Raw genomic sequence first — 21,934 nt, forward strand, 5'->3', positions numbered from 1 at the left:
CCCTTCATGGGATGATCTCTGATGCACTGGTCCCTTCATGGGATGATCTTGCATACCTCTAATCATAGTGCTGTGATGCCCTGGTCCCTTCATGGGATGATCTCTGATGCACTGGTCCCTTCATGGGATGATCTTGCATACCTCTAATCATAGTGCTGTGATGCCCTGGTCCCTTCATGGGATGATCTCTGATGCACTGGTCCCTTCATGGGATGATCTCTGATGCACTGGTCCCTTCATGGGATGATCTCTGATGCCTTGGTCCCTTCATGGGATGATCTCTGATGCACTGGTCCCTTCATGGGATGATCTCTGATGCACTGGTCCCTTCATGGGATGATCTCTGATGCACTGGTCCCTTCATGGGATGATCTCTGATGCACTGGTCCCTTCATGGGATGATCTCTGATGCACTGGTCCCTTCATGGGATGATCTTGCATACCTCTAATCATAGTGCTGTGATGCCCTGGTCCCTTCATGGGATGATCTCTGATGCCCTGGTCCCTTCATTGGATGATCTTTGATGCACTGGTCCCTTCATTGGATGATCTCTGATGCACTGGTCCCTTCATGGGATGATCTTGCATACCTCTAATCAGTGCTGAGATGCCCCGGTCCCTTCATGGGATGATCTGAGGCCCTGGTCCCTTCATGGGATGATCTCTGAGGCCCTGGTCCCTTCATGGGATGATCTCTGAGGCCCTGGTCCCTTCATGGGATGATCTCTGAGGCCCTGGTCCCTTCATGGGATGATCTCTGGTGCCCTGGTCCCTTTATGGGATGATCTCTGGTGCCCTGGTCCCTTCATGGGATGATCTCTGGTGCCCTGGTCCCTTCATGGGATGATCTCTGATGCCCTGGTCCCTTCATGGGATGATCTCTGATGCCCTGGTCCCTTCATGGGATGATCTCTGATGCCTTGGTCCCTTCATGGGATGATCTCTGATGCCCTGGTCCCTTCATGGGATGATCTCTGATGCCCTGGTCCCTTCATGGGATGATCTCTGATGCCCTGGTCCCTTCATGGGATGATCTTGCATACCTCTAATTATAGTGCGGTGATGCCCTGGTCCCTTCATGGGATGATCTCCGATGCCCTGGTCCCTTCATGGGATGATCTCCGATGCCCTGGTCCCTTCATGGGATGATCTCCGATGCCCTGGTCCCTTCATGGGATGATCTCCGATGCCCTGGTCCCTTCATGGGATGATCTCCGATGCCCTGGTCCCTTCATGGGATGATCTCCGATGCCCTGGTCCCTTCATGGGATGATCTCCGATGCCCTGGTCCCTTCATGGGATGATGTCTGATGCCCTGGTCCCTTCATGGGATGATGTCCGATGCCCTGGTCCCTTCATGGGATGATGTCTGATGCCCTGGTCCCTTCATGGGATGATGTCTGATGCCCTGGTCCCTTCATGGGATGATGTCTGATGCCCTGGTCCCTTCATGGGATGTCTAATGCACTGGTCCCTTCATGGGATGATCTTGCATACCTCTAATCATAGTGCTGTGATTCACTGTTCCCTTCATGGGATGATCTTTGATGCACTGGTCCCTGCATAGGATGATCTTGCATACCTCTAATCATAGTGCTGTGATGCACTGGTCCCTTCATGGGATGATCTATGGGATGATATCTGATACCATGGTCCATTAATGGGATGATCTCTGATGCCTTGGTCCCTTCATGGGATGATCTCTGATGCCCTGGTCCCTTCATGGGATGATCTTTGATGCCCTGGTCCCTTCATGGGATGATCTTTGATGCCCTGGTCCCTTCATGGGATGATCTCTGATGCCCTGGTCCCTTCATGGGATGATCTCTGATGCCCTGGTCCCTTCATGGGATGATCTCTGATGCCCTGGTCCCTTCATGGGATGATCTCTGATGCCCTGGTCCCTTCATGGGATGATCTCTGATGCCCTGGTCCCTTCATGGGATGATCTCCGATGCCCTGGTCCCTTCATGGGATGATCTCCGATGCCCTGGTCCCTTCATGGGATGATCTCCGATGCCCTGGTCCCTTCATGGGATGATCTCCGATGCCCTGGTCCCTTCATGGGATGATCTCCGATGCCCTGGTCCCTTCATGGGATGATCTCCGATGCCCTGGTCCCTTCATGGGATGATCTCCGATGCCCTGGTCCCTTCATGGGATGATCTCCGATGCACTGGTCCCTTCATGGGATGATCTTGCATTCCTCTAATCATAGTGCTGTGATGCACTGGTCCCTTCATGGGATGATCTCTGATGCCCTGGTCCCTTCATGGGATGATCTCTGATGCCCTGGTCCCTTCATGGGATGATCTCTGATGCACTGGTCCCTTCATGGGATGATCTCTGATGCACTGGTCCCTTCATGGGATGATCTCTGATGCACTGGTCCCTTCATGGGATGATCTCTGATGCACTGGTCCCTTCATGGGATGATCTCTGATGCACTGGTCCCTTCATGGGATGATCTCTGATGCACTGGTCCCTTCATGGGATGATCTCTGATGCACTGGTCCCTTCATGGGATGATCTCTGATGCACTGGTCCCTTCATGGGATGATGTCTGATGCCCTGGTCCCTTCATGGGATGATGTCTGATGCCCTGGTCCCTTCATGGGATGATGTCTGATGCCCTGGTCCCTTCATGGGATGATGTCTGATGCACTGGTCCCTTCATTGGATGATCTCTGCACTGGTCCCTTCATGGGATGATCTTGCATATCTCTAATCATAGTACTGTGATGCCCTGGTCCCTTCATGGGATGATCTCTGATGCACTTGTCCCTTCACGGGCTGATGCACTGGTCCCTTCATGGGATGATGTCTGATGCACTGGTCCCTTCATGGGATGATCTTGCATACCTCTAATCATAGTGCTGTGATGCACTGGTCCCTTCATGGGATGATCTCAGATGCACTGGTCCCTTCATGGGATGATCTCAGATGCACTGGTCCCTTCATGGGATGATCTCAGATGCACTGGTCCGTTCATGGGATGATCTTTGATGCACTGGTCCCTTCATGGGATGATCTCTGCACTGGTCCCTTCATGGGATGATCTTGCATACCTCTAATCATAGTGCTGTGATGCCCTGGTCCCTTCATGAGATGATCTGATGCCCTGGTCCCTTCATGGGATGATCTCCGATGCCCTGGTCCCTTCATGGGATGATCTCCGATGCCCTGGTCCCTTCATGGGATGATCTCCGATGCCCTGGTCCCTTCATGGGATGATCTCCGATGCCCTGGTCCCTTCATGGGATGATCTCCGATGCCCTGGTCCCTTCATGGGATGATCTCCGATGCCCTGGTCCCTTCATGGGATGATCTCCGATGCCCTGGTCCCTTCATGGGATGATCTCCGATGCACTGGTCCCTTCATGGGATGATCTCCGATGCACTGGTCCCTTCATGGGATGATCTCCGATGCACTGGTCCCTTAATGGGATGATCTCTGATGCACTGGTCCCTTCATGGGATGATGTCTGATGCACTGGTCCCTTCATGGGATGATCTTGCATACCTCTAATCATAGTGCTGTAATGCCCTGGTCCCTTCAAGGGATGATCTCTGATCCCTTCATTTGATGATCTCTGATGCCCTGGCCCCTTCATGGGATGATGGTTGATGCACTGGTCCCTTCATGGGATGATGGTTGATGCACTGGTCCCTTCATGGGATGATCTCTGATGCACTGGTTCCTTCATGGGATGATCTCTGATGCACTGGTTCCTTCATGGGATGATCTCTGATGCACTGGTCCCTTCATGGGATGATCTTTGATGCACTGGTCCCTTCATGGGATGATCTCTGCACTGGTCCCTTCATGGGATGATCTTGCATACCTCTAATCATAGTGCTGTGATGCCCTGGTCCCTTCATGAGATGATCTGATGCACTGGTCCCTTCATGGGATGATCTCCGATGCCCTGGTCCCTTCATGGGATGATCTCCGATGCCCTGGTCCCTTCATGGGATGATCTCCGATGCCCTGGTCCCTTCATGGGATGATCTCCGATGCCCTGGTCCCTTCATGGGATGATCTCCGATGCCCTGGTCCCTTCATGGGATGATCTCCGATGCCCTGGTCCCTTCATGGGATGATCTCCGATGCCCTGGTCCCTTCATGGGATGATCTCCGATGCCCTGGTCCCTTCATGGGATGATCTCCGATGCCCTGGTCCCTTCATGGGATGATCTCCGATGCCCTGGTCCCTTCATGGGATGATCTCCGATGCCCTGGTCCCTTCATGGGATGATCTCCGATGCCCTGGTCCCTTCATGGGATGATCTCCGATGCCCTGGTCCCTTCATGGGATGATCTCCGATGCCCTGGTCCCTTCATGGGATGATCTCCGATGCCCTGGTCCCTTCATGGGATGATCTCCGATGCCCTGGTCCCTTCATGGGATGATCTCCGATGCCCTGGTCCCTTCATGGGATGATCTCCGATGCCCTGGTCCCTTCATGGGATGATCTCCGATGCCCTGGTCCCTTCATGGGATGATCTCCGATGCCCTGGTCCCTTCATGGGATGATCTCCGATGCCCTGGTCCCTTCATGGGATGATCTCCGATGCCCTGGTCCCTTCATGTGATGATCTTGCATACCTCTAATCATAGTGCTGTAATGCCCTGGTCCCTTCATGGGATGATCTCTGATCCCTTCATGGGATGATCTCTGATGCCCTGGTCCCTTCATGGGATGATGTTTGATGCCCTGGTCCATTCATGGGATGATGTCTGATGCACTGGTCCCTTCATGGGATGATGTCTGATGCACTGGTCCCTTCATGGGATGATGTCTGATGCACTGGTCCCTTCATGGGATGATGTCTGATGCACTGGTCCCTTCATGGGATGATCTCTGATGCACTGGTCACTTCATGGGATGATCTGATGCACTGCTCCCTTCATGGGATGATGTCTGATGCACTGGTCCCTTCATGGGATGATCTTGCATACCTCTAATCATAGTGCTGTGATGCACTGGTCCCTTCATGGGATGATCTTGCATACCTCTAATCATAGTGCTGTGATGCCCTCATCCCTTCAAGGGATGATCTCTGATCCCTTCATTTGATGATCTCTGATGCCCTGGCCCCTTCATGGGATGATGGTTGATGCACTGGTCCCTTCATGGGATGATGGTTGATGCACTGGTCCCTTCATGGGATGATGGTTGATGCACTGGTCCCTTCATGGGATGATCTCTGATGCACTGGTCCCTTCATGGGATGATCTCTGATGCACTGGTCCCTTCATGGGATGATCTCTGATGCACTGGTCCCTTCATGGGATGATCTCTGATGCACTGGTCCCTTCATGGGATGTCTGATGCACTGGTCCCTTCATGGGATGTCCTCTGATGCACTGGTCCCTTCATGGGAGGATCTCTGATGCACTGGTCCCTTCATGGGATGATCTCTGATGCACTGGTCCCTTCATGGGATGATGTCTGATGCACTGGTCCCTTCATGGGATGATCTTGCATACCTCTAATCATAGTGCTGTGATGCCCTGGTCCCTTCATGGGGTGATCTCTGATGCACTGGTCCCTTCATGGGGTGATCTCTGATGCACTGGTCCCTTCATGGGATGATCTCTGATGCACTGGTCCCTTCATGGGATGATCTTGCATACCTCTAATCATAGTGCTGTGATGCCCTTGTCCCTTCATGGGATGATCTCTGATGCACTGGTCCCTTCATGGGATGATCTTGCATACCTCTAATCATAGTGCTGTGATGCCCTGGTCCCTTCATGGGATGATGGTTGATGCACTGGTCCCTTCATGGGATGATGGTTGATGCACTGGTCCCTTCATGGGATGATGGTTGATGCACTGGTCCCTTCATGGGATGATGGTTGATGCACTGGTCCCTTCATGGGATGATCTTTGATGCACTGGTCCCTTCATGGGATGATCTTTGATGCACTGGTCCCTTCATGGGATGATCTTTGATGCACTGGTCCCTTCATGGGATGATCTTTGATGCACTGGTCCCTTCATGGGATGATCTTTGATGCACTGGTCCCTTCATGGGATGATCTTTGCACTGGTCCCTTCATGGGATGATCTTGCATACCTCTAATCATAGTGCTGTGATGCCCTGGTCCCTTCATGGGATGATGTCTGATGCCCTGGTCCCTTCATGGGATGATGTCTGATGCCCTGGTCCCTTCATGGGATGATGTCTGATGCCCTGGTCCCTTCATGGGATGATGTCTGATGCCCTGGTCCCTTCATGGGATGATGTCTGATGCCCTGGTCCCTTCATGGGATGATGTCTGATGCCCTGGTCCCTTCATGGGATGATGTGTGATGCCCTGGTCCCTTCATGGGATGATCTCTGATGCCCTGGTCCCTTCATGGGATGATCTCTGATGCCCTGGTCCCTTCATGGGATGATCTGATGCCCTGGTCCCTTCATGGGATGATCTCTGATGCCCTGGTCCCTTCATGGGATGATCTCTGATGCCCTGGTCCCTTCATGGGATGATCTCTGATGCCCTGGTCCCTTCATGGGATCTATGGGATGATGTCTGATGCCCTGGTCCCTTCATGGGATGATCTGATGCCCTGGTCCCTTCATGGGATGATGTCTGATGCCCTGGTCCCTTCATGGGATGATGTCTGATGCCCTGGTCCCTTCATGGGATGATGTCTGATGCCCTGGTCCCTTCATGGGATGATCATGCATACCTCTAATCATAGTGCTGTGATGCCCTGGTCCCTTCATGGGATGATCCCCGATGCCCTGGTCCCTTCATGGGATGATCCCCGATGCCCTGGTCCCTTCATGGGATGATCCCCGATGCCCTGGTCCCTTCATGGGATGATCCCCGATGCCCTGGTCCCTTCATGGGATGATCTCCGATGCCCTGGTCCCTTCATGGGATGATCTCCGATGCCCTGGTCCCTTCATGGGATGATCTCCGATGCCCTGGTCCCTTCATGGGATGATCTCCGATGCCCTGGTCCCTTCATGGGATGATCTCCGATGCCCTGGTCCCTTCATGGGATGATCTCCGATGCCCTGGTCCCTTCATGGGATGATCTCCGATGCCCTGGTCCCTTCATGGGATGATCTCCGATGCCCTGGTCCCTTCATGGGATGATCTCCGATGCCCTGGTCCCTTCATGGGATGATCTCCGATGCCCTGGTCCCTTCATGCCCTGGTCCCTTCATGGGATGATCTCCGATGCCCTGGTCCCTTCATGGGATGATCTCGGATGCCCTGGTCCCTTCATGGGATGATCTCGGATGCCCTGGTCCCTTCATGGGATGATCTCTGATGCCCTGGGCCCTTCATGGGATGATCTCTGATGCCCTGGGCCCTTCATGGGATGATCTCTGATGCCCTGGGCCCTTCATGGGATGATCTCTGATGCCCTGGGCCCTTCATGGGATGATCTCTGATGCCCTGGTCCCTTCATGGGATGATCTCTGATGCCCTGGTCCCTTCATGGGATGATCTCTGATGCCCTGGTCCCTTCATGGGATGATCTCCGATGCCCTGGTCCCTTCATGGGATGATCTCCGATGCCCTGGTCCCTTCATGGGATGATCTCCGATGCCCTGGTCCCTTCATGGGATGATCTCTGATGCCCTGGTCCCTTCATGGGATGATCTCTGATGCCCTGGTCCCTTCATGGGATGATCTCTGATGCCCTGGTCCCTTCATGGGATGATCTCTGATGCCCTGGTCCCTTCATGGGATGATCTCTGATGCCCTGGTCCCTTCATGGGATGATCTCTGATGCCCTGGTCCCTTCATGGGATGATCTCTGATGCCCTGGTCCCTTCATGGGATGATCTCCGATGCACTGGTCCCTTAATGGGATGATCTTGCATACCTCTAATCATAGTGCTGTGATGCCCTGGTCCCTTCATGGGATGATCTCCGATGCCCTGGTCCCTTCATGGGATGATCTCCGATGCCCTGGTCCCTTCATGGGATGATCTCCGATGCCCTGGTCCCTTCATGGGATGATCTCCGATGCCCTGGTCCCTTCATGGGATGATCTCCGATGCCCTGGTCCCTTCATGGGATGATCTCCGATGCCCTGGTCCCTTCATGGGATGATCTCCGATGCCCTGGTCCCTTCATGGGATGATCTCCGATGCCCTGGTCCCTTCATGGGATGATCTCCGATGCCCTGGTCCCTTCATGGGATGATCTCCGATGCCCTGGTCCCTTCATGGGATGATCTCCGATGCCCTGGTCCCTTCATGGGATGATCTCCGATGCCCTGGTCCCTTCATGGGATGATCTCCGATGCCCTGGTCCCTTCATGGGATGATCTCGGATGCCCTGGTCCCTTCATGGGATGATCTCTGATGCCCTGGTCCCTTCATGGGATGATCTCCGCTGCACTGGTCCCTTCATGTGATGATCTTGCATACCTCTAATCATAGTGCTGTGATGCCCTGGTCCCTTTATGGGATGATCTCTGATGCCCTGGTCCCTTCATGGGATGATCTCTGATGCCCTGGTCCCTTCATGAGATGATCTGATGCCCTGGTCCCTTCATGAGATGATCTGATGCCCTGGTCCCTTCATGGGATGATCTCCGATGCACTGGTCCCTTCATGGGATGATCTCCGATGCACTGGTCCCTTCATGGGATGATCTCCGATGCACTGGTCCCTTCATGGGATGATGTCTGATGCACTGGTCCCTTCATGGGATGATCTTGCATACCTCTAATCATAGTGCTGTGATGCACTGGTCCCTTCATGGGATGATCTTTGATGCACTGGTCCCTTCATGGGATGATCTTTGATGCACTGGTCCCTTCATGGGATGATCTCTGATGTACTGGTCCCTTCATGGGATGATCTCTGATGTACTGGTCCCTTCATGGGATGATCTCTGATGTACTGGTCCCTTCATGGGATGCTCTCTGATGCCCTGGTCCCTTCATGGGATGATCTCTGATGCCCTGGTCCCTTCATGGGATGATATCTGATGCCCTGGTCCCTTCATGGGATGATCTATGGGATGATATCTGATACCATGGTCCCTTCATGTGATGTCTGATGCCCTGGTCCCTTCATGGGATGATCTCCGATGCCCTGGTCCCTTCATGGGATGATCTCCGATGCCCTGGTCCCTTCATGGGATGATCTCCGATGCCCTGGTCCCTTCATGGGATGATCTCCGATGCCCTGGTCCCTTCATGGGATGATCTCCGATGCCCTGGTCCCTTCATGGGATGATCTCCGATGCCCTGGTCCCTTCATGGGATGATCTCCGATGCCCTGGTCCCTTCATGGGATGATCTCCGATGCACTGGTCCCTTCATGGGATGATCTCCGATGCACTGGTCCCTTCATGGGATGATCTCCGATGCACTGGTCCCTTCATGGGATGATCTCCGATGCCCTGGTCCCTTCATGGGATGATCTCCGATGCCCTGGTCCCTTCATGGGATGATCTCTGATGCCCTGGTCCCTTCATGGGATGATCTGATGCCCTGGTCCCTTCATGGGATGATCATGCATACCTCTAATCATAGTGCTGTGATGCATTGGTCCCTTCATGGTATTATCTCTGATGCATTGGTCCCTTCATGGGATGATGTCTGATGCACTGGTCCCTTCATGGGATAATCTTGCATACCTCTAATCATAGTGCTGTGATGCCCTGGTCCCTTCATGGGATGATCTTTGATGCCCTGGTCCCTTCATGGGATGATCTTTGATGCCCTGGTCCCTTCATGTGATGATCTCTGATGCCCTTGTCCCTTCATGGGATGATCTTGCATACCTCTAATGTACATGCTGTGGTGTACTGGTCCCTTCATGGGATTATCTCTGATGCACTGGTCCCTTCATGGGATGATCTCTGATGCACTGGTCCCTTCATGGGATGATCTCTGATGCACTGGTCCCTTCATGGGATGATCTCTGATGCACTGGTCCCTTCATGGGATGATCTCTGATGCACTGGTCCCTTCATGGGATGATATCTGATGCACTGGTCCCTTCATGGGATGATATCTGATGCACTGGTCCCTTCATGGGATGATGTCTGATGCACTGGTCCCTTCATGGGATGATCTTGCATACCTCTAATCATAGTGCTCTGATGCACTGGTCCTTTCATGGGATGATCTCTGATGCACTGGTCCCTTCATGGGATGATGTTGATGCACTGGTCCCTTCATGGGATGATCTTGCATACCTCTAATCATAGTGCTCTGATGCACTGGTCCCTTCATGGGATGATCTCTGATGCACTGGTCCCTTCATGGGATGATGTCTGATGCACTGGTCCCTTCATGGGATGATCTCTGATGCCCTGGTCCCTTCATGGGATGATCTCTGATGCCCTGGTCCCTTCATGGGATGATCTCTGATGCCCTGGTCCCTTCATGGGATGATCTCTGATGCCCTGGTCCCTTCATGGGATCATCTCTGATGCCCTGGTCCCTTCATGGGATCATCTCTGATGCCCTGGTCCCTTCATGGGATGATCTCCGATGCCCTGGTCCCTTCATGGGATGATCTCCGATGCCCTGGTCCCTTCATGGGATGATCTCCGATGCCCTGGTCCCTTCATGGGATGATCTCCGATGCCCTGGTCCCTTCATGGGATGATCTCCGATGCCCTGGTCCCTTCATGGGATGATCTCCGATGCCCTGGTCCCTTCATGGGATGATCTCTGATGCCCTGGTCCCTTCATGGGATGATCTCTGATGCCCTGGTCCCTTCATGGGATGATCTCTGATGCCCTGGTCCCTTCATGGGATGATGTCTGATGCACTGGTCCCTTCATGAGATGTCTGATGCACTGGTCCCTTCATGGGATGATCTTGCATACCTCTAATCATAGTGCTGTGATTCTCTGTTCCCTTCATGTGATCTTTGTTGCACTGGTCCCTGCATAGGATGATCTTTGATGCACTGGTCCCTTCATGGGATGATCTCTGCACTGGTCCCTTCATGGGATGATCTTGCATACCTCTAATCATAGTGCTGTGATGTCTCTGGTCCCTTCATGGGATGATGTCTGATGCTCTGGTCCCTTCATGGGATGATCTCTGATGCCCTGGTCCCTTCATGGGATGATCTCTGATGCCCTGGTCCCTTCATGGGATGAAGTCTGATGCCCTGGTCCCTTCATGGGATGATCTCCGATGCACTGGTCCCTTCATGGGATGATCTCTGATGCCCTGGTCCCTTCATGGGATGATCTCTGATGCCCTGGTCCCTTCATGGCATGATCTCTGATGCCCTGGTCCCTTCATGGCATGATCTCTGATGCCCTGGTCCCTTCATGGCATGATCTCTGATGCCCTGGTCCCTTCATGGCATGATCTCTGATGCCCTGGTCCCTTCATGGCATGATCTCTGATGCCCTGGTCCCTTCATGGCATGATCTCTGATGCCCTGGTCCCTTCATGGCATGATCTCTGATGCCCTGGTCCCTTCATGGCATGATCTCTGATGCCCTGGTCCCTTCATGGCATGATCTCTGATGCCCTGGTCCCTTCATGGCATGATCTCTGATGCCCTGGTCCCTTCATGGCATGATCTCTGATGCCCTGGTCCCTTCATGGCATGATCTCGGATGCCCTGGTCCCTTCATGGGATGATCTCGGATGCCCTGGTCCCTTCATGGGATGATCTCGGATGCCCTGGTCCCTTCATGGGATGATCTCGGATGCCCTGGTCCCTTCATGGGATGATCTCGGATGCCCTGGTCCCTTCATGGGATGATCTCGGATGCCCTGGTCCCTTCATGGGATGATCTCGGATGCCCTGGTCCCTTCATGGGATGATCTCGGATGCCCTGGTCCCTTCATGGGATGATCTCGGATGCCCTCGTCCCTTCATGGGATGATCTCGGATGCCCTCGTCCCTTCATGGGATGATGTCTGATGCCCTCGTCCCTTCATGGGATGATGTCTGATGCCCTGGTCCCTTCATGGGATGATGTCTGATGCCCTGGTCCCTTCATGGGATGATGTCTGATGCCCTGGTCCCTTCATGGGATGATGTCTGATGCCCTGGTCCCTTCATGGGATGATGTCTGATGCCCTGGTCCCTTCATGGGATGATCTTGCATACCTCTAATCATAGTGCTGTGATGCACTGGTCCCTTCATGGGATGATCTCTGATGCACTGGTCCCTTCATGGGATGATCTCTGATGCCCTCGTCCCTTCATGGGATGATCTCTGATGCCCTCGTCCCTTCATGGGATGATCTCTGATGCCCTCGTCCCTTCATGGGATGATCTCTGATGCCCTCGTCCCTTCATGGGATGATCTCTGATGCCCTCGTCCCTTCATGGGATGATCTCTGATGCCCTCGTCCCTTCATGGGATGATCTATAGGATGATCTCTGATGCACTGGTCCCTTCATGGGATGATGTCTGATGCACTGGTCCCTTCATGGGATAATCTTGCATACCTCTAATGTGAGTGCTGTGATGCACTGGTCTCTTCATGGGATGATCCCTGATGCACTGGTCCCTTCATGGGATGATCTCTGATGCACTGGTCCCTTCATGGGATGATCTCTGATGCACTGGTCCCTTCATGGGATGATCTCCGATGCCCTGGTCCCTTCATGGGATGATCTCCGATGCCCTGGTCCCTTCATGGGATGATGTCTGATGCCCTGGTCCCTTCATGGGATGATCTATGGGATGATCTCCGATGCACTGGTCCCTTCATGGGATGATCTCCGATGCACTGGTCCCTTCATGGGATGATCTCCGATGCCCTGGTCCCTTCATGGGATGATCTCTGATGCCCTGGTCCCTTCATGGGATGATCTGATGCACTGGTCCCTTCATGGGATGATCTGATGCACTGGTCCCTTCATGGGATGATGTCTGATGCCCTGGTCCCTTCATGGGATGATGTCTGATGCCCTGGTCCCTTCATGGGATGATGTCTGATGCCCTGGTCCCTTCATGGGATGATGTCTGATGCCCTGGTCCCTTCATGGGATGATGTCTGATGCCCTGGTCCCTTCATGGGATGATCTCTGATGCACTGGTCCCTTCATGGGATGATCTCTGATGCCCTGGTCCCTTCATGGGATGATCTCTGATGCCCTGGTCCCTTCATGGGATGATCTATAGGAAGATCTCCGATGCACTGGTCCCTTCATGGGATGATCTTGCATACCTCTAATCATAGTGCTGTGGTGCCCTGGTCCCTTCATGGGATGATCTGATGCCCTGGTCCCTTCATGGGATGATCTCTGATGCCCTGGTCCCTTCATTGGATGATCTCTGATGCACTTGTCCCTTCATGGGATGATCTTGCATACCTCTAATCATAGTGCTGTGATGCACTGGTCCCTTCATGGGATGATCTTGCATACCTCTAATCCTAGTGCTGTGATGCCCTGGTCCCTTCATGGGATGATCTCTGATGCCCTGGTCCCTTCATGGGATGATCTCTGATGCCCTGGTCCCTTCATGGGATGATCTCTGATGCCCTGGTCCCTTCATGGGATGATCTCTGATGCCCTGGTCCCTTCATGGGATGATCTCGGATGCCCTGGTCCCTTCATGGGATGATCTCGGATGCCCTGGTCCCTTCATGGGATGATCTCGGATGCCCTGGTCCCTTCATGGGATGATCTCGGATGCCCTGGTCCCTTCATGGGCTGATCTCGGATGCCCTGGTCCCTTCATGGGCTGATCTCGGATGCCCTGGTCCCTTCATGGGCTGATCTCGGATGCCCTGGTCCCTTCATGGGCTGATCTCGGATGCCCTGGTCCCTTCATGGGCTGATCTCGGATGCCCTGGTCCCTTCATGGGCTGATCTCGGATGCCCTGGTCCCTTCATGGGCTGATCTCGGATGCCCTGGTCCCTTCATGGGCTGATCTCGGATGCCCTGGTCCCTTCATGGGCTGATCTCGGATGCCCTGGTCCCTTCATGGGCTGATCTCGGATGCCCTGGTCCCTTCATGGGCTGATCTCGGATGCCCTCGTCCCTTCATGGGCTGATCTCGGATGCCCTGGTCCCTTCATGGGCTGATCTCGGATGCCCTGGTCCCTTCATGGGCTGATCTCGGATGCCCTGGTCCCTTCATGGGCTGATCTCGGATGCCCTGGTCCCTTCATGGGCTGATCTCGGATGCCCTGGTCCCTTCATGGGCTGATCTCGGATGCCCTGGTCCCTTCATGGGCTGATCTCGGATGCCCTGGTCCCTTCATGGGCTGATCTCGGATGCCCTGGTCCCTTCATGGGCTGATCTCGGATGCCCTGGTCCCTTCATGGGCTGATCTCGGATGCCCTGGTCCCTTCATGGGCTGATCTCGGATGCCCTGGTCCCTTCATGGGCTGATCTCGGATGCCCTGGTCCCTTCATGGGATGATCTCGGATGCCCTGGTCCCTTCATGGGATGATCTCGGATGCCCTGGTCCCTTCATGGGATGATCTCGGATGCCCTGGTCCCTTCATGGGCTGATCTCGGATGCCCTGGTCCCTTCATGGGCTGATCTCGGATGCCCTGGTCCCTTCATGGGCTGATCTCGGATGCCCTGGTCCCTTCATGGGCTGATCTCGGATGCCCTGGTCCCTTCATGGGCTGATCTCGGATGCCCTGGTCCCTTCATGGGCTGATCTCGGATGCCCTGGTCCCTTCATGGGCTGATCTCGGATGCCCTGGTCCCTTCATGGGCTGATCTCGGATGCCCTGGTCCCTTCATGGGCTGATCTCGGATGCCCTGGTCCCTTCATGGGCTGATCTCGGATGCCCTGGTCCCTTCATGGGCTGATCTCGGATGCCCTGGTCCCTTCATGGGCTGATCTCGGATGCCCTGGTCCCTTCATGGGCTGATCTCGGATGCCCTGGTCCCTTCATGGGCTGATCTCGGATGCCCTGGTCCCTTCATGGGCTGATCTCGGATGCCCTGGTCCCTTCATGGGCTGATCTCGGATGCCCTGGTCCCTTCATGGGCTGATCTCGGATGCCCTGGTCCCTTCATGGGATGATCTCTGATGCCCTGGTCCCTTCATGGGATGATCTCTGATGCCCTGGTCCCTTCATGGGATGATCTCTGATGCCCTGGTCCCTTCATGGGATGATCTCTGATGCACTGGTCCCTTCATGGGATGATCTTGCATACCTCTAATCATTGTGCTGTGATGCCCTGGTCCCTTCATGGGATGATCTCTGATGCCCTGGTCCCTTCATGGGATGATCTCTGATGCCCTGGTCCCTTCATGGGATGATCTCTGATGCCCTGGTCCCTTCATGGGATGATCTCTGATGCCCTGGTCCCTTCATGGGATGATCTCTGATGCCCTGGTCCCTTCATGGGATGATCTCTGATGCCCTGGTCCCTTCATGGGATGATCTCTGATGCCCTGGTCCCTTCATGGGATGATCTCTGATGCCCTGGTCCCTTCATGGGATGATCTCTGATGCCCTGGTCCCTTCATGGGATGATCTCTGATGCCCTGGTCCCTTCATGGGATGATCTCTGATGCCCTGGTCCCTTCATGGGATGATCTTGCATACCTCTAATCATAGTGCTGTGATGCCCTGGTCCCTTAATGGGATGATCTCTGATGCACTGGTCCCTTCATGGGATGATCTTGCATACCTCTAATCATAGTGCTGTGATGCCCTGGTCCCTTCATGGGATGATCTGATGCCCTGGTCCCTTCATGGGATGATCTCTGATGCCCTGGTCCCTTCATGGGATGATCTATAGGATGATCTCCGATGCACTGGTCCCTTCATGGGATGTCTGATGCACTGGTCCCTTCATGGGATGATCTTGCATACCTCTAATCATAGTGCTGTGGTGCCCTGGTCCCTTCATGGGATGATCTCTGATGCCCTGGTCCCTTCATGGGATGATCTCTGATGCCCTGGTCCCTTCATGGGATGATCTCTGATGCCCTGGTCCCTTCATGGGATGATCTCTGATGCCCTGGTCCCTTCATGGGATGATCTCTGATGCCCTGGTCCCTTCATGGGATGATCTCTGATGCCCTGGTCCCTTCATGGGATGATCTCTGATGCCCTGGTCCCTTCATGGGATGATCTCTGATGCCCTGGTCCCTTCATGGGATGATCTTGCATACCTCTAATCGTAGTGCTCTGATGCCCTGGTCCCTTCATGGGATGATCTCTGATGCCCTGGTCCCTTCATGGGATGATCTCTGATGCCCTGGTCCCTTCATGGGATGATCTCGGATGCCCTGGTCCCTTCATGGGATGATCTCGGATGCCCTGGTCCCTTCATGGGATGATCTCTGATGCCCTGGTCCCTTCATGGGATGATCTCTGATGCCCTGGTCCCTTCATGGGATGATCTCTGATGCCCTGGTCCCTTCATGGGATGATCTCTGATGCCCTGGTCCCTCCATGGGATGATCTCTGATGCCCTGGTCCCTCCATGGGATGATCTCTGATGCCCTGGTCCCTCCATGGGATGATCTCTGATGCCCTGGTCCCTCCATGGGATGATCTCTGATGCCCTGGTCCCTCCATGGGATGATCTCTGATGCCCTGGTCCCTCCATGGGATGATCTCTGATGCCCTGGTCCCTTCATGGGATGATCTCTGATGCACTGGTCCCTTCATGGGATGATCTCTGATGCACTGGTCCCTTAATGCGATGATCTTGCATACCTCTAATCATAGTGCTGTGATGCCCTGGTCCCTTAATGGGATGATCTCTGATGCACTGGTCCCTTCATGGGATGATCTTGCATACCTCTAATCATAGTGCTGTGATGCCCTGGTCCCTTCATGGGATGATCTCTGATGCCCTGGTCCCTTCATGGGATGATCTCTGATGCCCTGGTCCCTTCATGGGATGATCTATAGGATGATCTCCGATGCACTGGTCCCTTCATGGGATGTCTGATGGACTGGTCCCTTCATGGGATGATCTTGCATACCTCTAATCATAGTGCTGTGGTGCCCTGGTCCCTTAATGGGATGATCTCTGATGCACTGGTCCCTTCATGGGATGATCTTGCATACCTCTAATCATAGTGCTGTGATGCCCTGGTCCCTTCATGGGATGATCTGATGCCCTGGTCCCTTCATGGGATGATCTCTGATGCCCTGGTCCCTTCATGGGATGATCTATAGGATGATCTCCGATGCACTGGTCCCTTCATGGGATGTCTGATGCACTGGTCCCTTCATGGGATGATCTTGCATACCTCTAATCATAGTGCTGTGGTGCCCTGGTCCCTTCATGGGATGATCTCTGATGCCCTGGTCCCTTCATGGGATGATCTCTGATGCCCTGGTCCCTTCATGGGATGATCTCTGATGCCCTGGTCCCTTCATGGGATGATCTCTGATGCCCTGGTCCCTTCATGGGATGATCTCTGATGCCCTGGTCCCTTCATGGGATGATCTCTGATGCCCTGGTCCCTTCATGGGATGATCTCTGATGCCCTGGTCCCTTCATGGGATGATCTCTGATGCCCTGGTCCCTTCATGGGATGATCTCTGATGCCCTGGTCCCTTCATGGGATGATCTCTGATGCCCTGGTCCCTTCATGGGATGATCTTGCATACCTCTAATCGTAGTGCTCTGATGCCCTGGTCCCTTCATGGGATGATCTCTGATGCCCTGGTCCCTTCATGGGATGATCTCGGATGCCCTGGTCCCTTCATGGGATGATCTCGGATGCCCTGGTCCCTTCATGGGATGATCTCTGATGCCCTGGTCCCTTCATGGGATGATCTCTGATGCCCTGGTCCCTTCATGGGATGATCTCTGATGCCCTGGTCCCTTCATGGGATGATCTCTGATGCCCTGGTCCCTCCATGGGATGATCTCTGATGCCCTGGTCCCTCCATGGGATGATCTCTGATGCCCTGGTCCCTCCATGGGATGATCTCTGATGCCCTGGTCCCTCCATGGGATGATCTCTGATGCCCTGGTCCCTCCATGGGATGATCTCTGATGCCCTGGTCCCTCCATGGGATGATCTCTGATGCCCTGGTCCCTTCATGGGATGATCTCTGATGCCCTGGTCCCTTCATGGGATGATCTCTGATGCACTGGTCCCTTCATGGGATGATCTCTGATGCACTGGTCCCTTAATGCGATGATCTTGCATACCTCTAATCATAGTGCTGTGATGCCCTGGTCCCTTAATGGGATGATCTCTGATGCACTGGTCCCTTCATGGGATGATCTTGCATACCTCTAATCATAGTGCTGTGATGCCCTGGTCCCTTCATGGGATGATCTCTGATGCCCTGGTCCCTTCATGGGATGATCTCTGATGCCCTGGTCCCTTCATGGGATGATCTATAGGATGATCTCCGATGCACTGGTCCCTTCATGGGATGTCTGATGGACTGGTCCCTTCATGGGATGATCTTGCATACCTCTAATCATAGTGCTGTGGTGCCCTGGTCCCTTCATGGGATGGTCTCTGATGCCCCGGTCCCTTCATGGGATGGTCTCTGATGCCCTGGTCCCTTCATGGGATGATCTCTGATGCACTGGTCCCTTAATGGGATGATCTTGCATACCTCTAATCGTAGTGCTGTGATGCCCTGGTCCCTTCATGTGATGTCTGATGCCCTGGTCCCTTCATGGGATGATCTCTGATGCCCTGGTCCCTTCATGGGATGATCTCTGATGCCCTGGTCCCTTCGTGGGATGATCTCTGATCCACTGGTCCCTCCGTGGGATGATCTCTGATCCACTGGTCCCTCCGTGGGATGATCTCTGATCCACTGGTCCCTCCATGGGATGATCTCTGATGCACTGGTCCCTCCATGGGATGATCTCTGATGCACTGGTCCCTCCATGGGATGATCTCTGATGCACTGGTCCCTCCGTGGGATGATCTCTGATGCACTGGTCCCTTCATGGGATGATCTGATGCACTGGTCCCTTCATGGGATGATCTCTGATGCACTGGTCCCTTCATGGGATGATCTTGCATACCTCTAATCATAGTGCTGTGATGCCCTGGTCCCTTCATGGGATGACCTCTGATGCCCTGGTCCCTTCATGGGATGACCTCTGATGCCCTGGTCCCTTCATGGGATGACCTCTGATGCCCTGGTCCCTTCATGGGATGACCTCTGATGCCCTGGTCCCTTCATGGGATGACCTCTGATGCCCTGGTCCCTTCATGGGATGATCTCTGATGCCCTGGTCCCTTCGTGGGATGATCTCTGATGCCCTGGTCCCTTCGTGGGATGATCTCTGATCCACTGGTCCCTCCGTGGGATGATCTCTGATCCACTGGTCCCTCCATGGGATGATCTCTGATGCACTGGTCCCTCCATGGGATGATCTCTGATGCACTGGTCCCTCCATGGGATGATCTCTGATGCACTGGTCCCTCCGTGGGATGATCTCTGATGCACTGGTCCCTTCATGGGATGATCTGATGCACTGGTCCCTTCATGGGATGATCTCTGATGCACTGGTCCCTTCATGGGATGATCTTGCATACCTCTAATCATAGTGCTGTGATGCCCTGGTCCCTTCATTTGATGATGTCTGATGCCCTGGTCCCTTCATGGGATGACCTCTGATGCCCTGGTCCCTTCATGGGATGACCTCTGATGCCCTGGTCCCTTCATGGGATGACCTCTGATGCCCTGGTCCCTTCATGGGATGACCTCTGATGCCCTGGTCCCTTCATGGGATGACCTCTGATGCCCTGGTCCCTTCATGGGATGACCTCTGATGCCCTGGTCCCTTCATGGGATGACCTCTGATGCCCTGGTCCCTTCATGGGATGACCTCTGATGCCCTGGTCCCTTCATGGGATGATCTTGCATACCTCTAATTATAGTGCGGTGATGCCCTGGTCCCTTCATGGGATGATCTTGCATACCTCTAATTAGTGCGGTGATGCCCTGGTCCCTTCATGGGATGATCTCCGATGCCCTGGTCCCTTCATGGGATGATCTCCGATGCCCTGGTCCCTTCATGGGATGATCTCCGATGCCCTGGTCCCTTCATGGGATGATCTCCGATGCCCTGGTCCCTTCATGGGATGATCTCCGATGCCCTGGTCCCTTCATGGGATGATCTCCGATGCCCTGGTCCCTTCATGGGATGATCTCCGATGCCCTGGTCCCTTCATGGGATGATCTCCGATGCCCTGGTCCCTTCATGGGATGATCTCCGATGCCCTGGTCCCTTCATGGGATTATGTCTGATGCACTGGTCCCTTCATGGGATGATCTTGCATACCTCTAATCATAGTGCTGTGATGCCCTGGTCCCTTCATGGGATGATGTCTGATGCCCTGGTCCCTTCATGGGATGATGTCTGATGCCCTGGTCCCTTCATGGGATGATGTCTGATGCCCTGGTCCCTTCATGGGATGATGTCTGATGCCCTGGTCCCTTCATGGGATGATGTCTGATGCCCTGGTCCCTTCATGGGATGATGTCTGATGCCCTGGTCCCTTCATGGGATGTCTGATGCACTGGTCCCTTCATGGGATGATCTTGCATACCTCTAATCATAGTGCTGTGATGCACTGGTCCCTTCATGGGATGATCTATGGGATGATATCTGATACCATGGTCCATTAATGGGATGATCTCTGATGCCTTGGTCCCTTCATGGGATGGTCTCTGATGCCTTGGTCCCTTCATGGGATGGTCTCTGATGCCCTGGTCCCTTCATGGGATGATCTTTGATGCCCTTGTCCCTTCATGGGATGATCTTTGATGCCCTTGTCCCTTCATGGGATGATCTCTGATGCCCTTGTCCCTTCATGGGATGATCTCTGATGCCCTGGTCCCTTCATGGGATGATCTCTGATGCCCTGGTCCCTTCATGGGATGATCTCCGATGCACAGGTCCCTTCATGGGATGATCTTGCATACCTCTAATCATAGTGCTGTGATGCACTGGTCCCTTCATGGGATGATCTCTGATGCCCTGGTCCCTTCATGGGATGATCTCTGATGCCCTGGTCCCTTCATGGGATGATCTCTGATGCCCTGGACCCTTCATGGGATGATCTCTGATGCCCTGGTCCCTTCATGGGATGATCTCTGATGCCCTGGTCCCTTCATGGGATGATCTCTGATGCCCTGGTCCCTTCATGGGATGATCTCTGATGCCCTGGTCCCTTCATGGGATGATCTCTGATGCCCTGGTCCCTTCATGGGATGATCTCTGATGCCCTGGTCCCTTCATGGGATGATGTCTGATGCCCTGGTCCCTTCATGGGATGATGTCTGATGCCCTGGTCCCTTCATGGGATGATGTCTGATGCCCTGGTCCCTTCATGGGATGATGTCTGATGCCCTGGTCCCTTCATGGGATGATGTCTGATGCCCTGGTCCCTTCATGGGATGATGTCTGATGCCCTGGTCCCTTCATGGGATGATGTCTGATGCCCTGGTCCCTTCATGGGATGATGTCTGATGCCCTGGTCCCTTCATGGGATGATGTCTGATGCCCTGGTCCCTTCATGGGATGATGTCTGATGCACTGCTCCCTTCATGGGATGATCTTGCATACCTCTAATCATAGTGCTCTGATGCCCTGGTCCCTTCATGGGATGATCTCTGATGCCCTGGTCCCTTCATGGGATGATCTCTGATGCCCTGGTCCCTTCATGGGATGATCTCTGATGCACTGGTGCACTGGTCACTTCAGGGGATGATGTCTGATGCACTGGTCCCTTCATGGGATGATCTTGCATACCTCTAATCATAGTGCTGTGATGCACTGGTCCCTTCATGGGATGATCTCTGATGCCCTGGTCCCTTCATGGGATGATCTCTGATGCCCTGGTCCCTTCATGGGATGATCTGATGCCCTGGTCCCTTCATGGGATGATCTGATGCCCTGGTCCCTTCATGGGATGATCTCTGATGCCCTGGTCCCTTCATGGGATGATCTCTGATGCCCTGGTCCCTTCATGGGATGATCTCTGATGCCCTGGTCCCTTCATGGGATGATCTCCGATGCCCTG

The sequence above is a fragment of the Triturus cristatus genome, chromosome 6 (genome assembly GCF_964204655.1).
Source record: "Triturus cristatus chromosome 6, aTriCri1.1, whole genome shotgun sequence".
Lineage (NCBI taxonomy): Eukaryota > Metazoa > Chordata > Amphibia > Caudata > Salamandridae > Triturus > Triturus cristatus.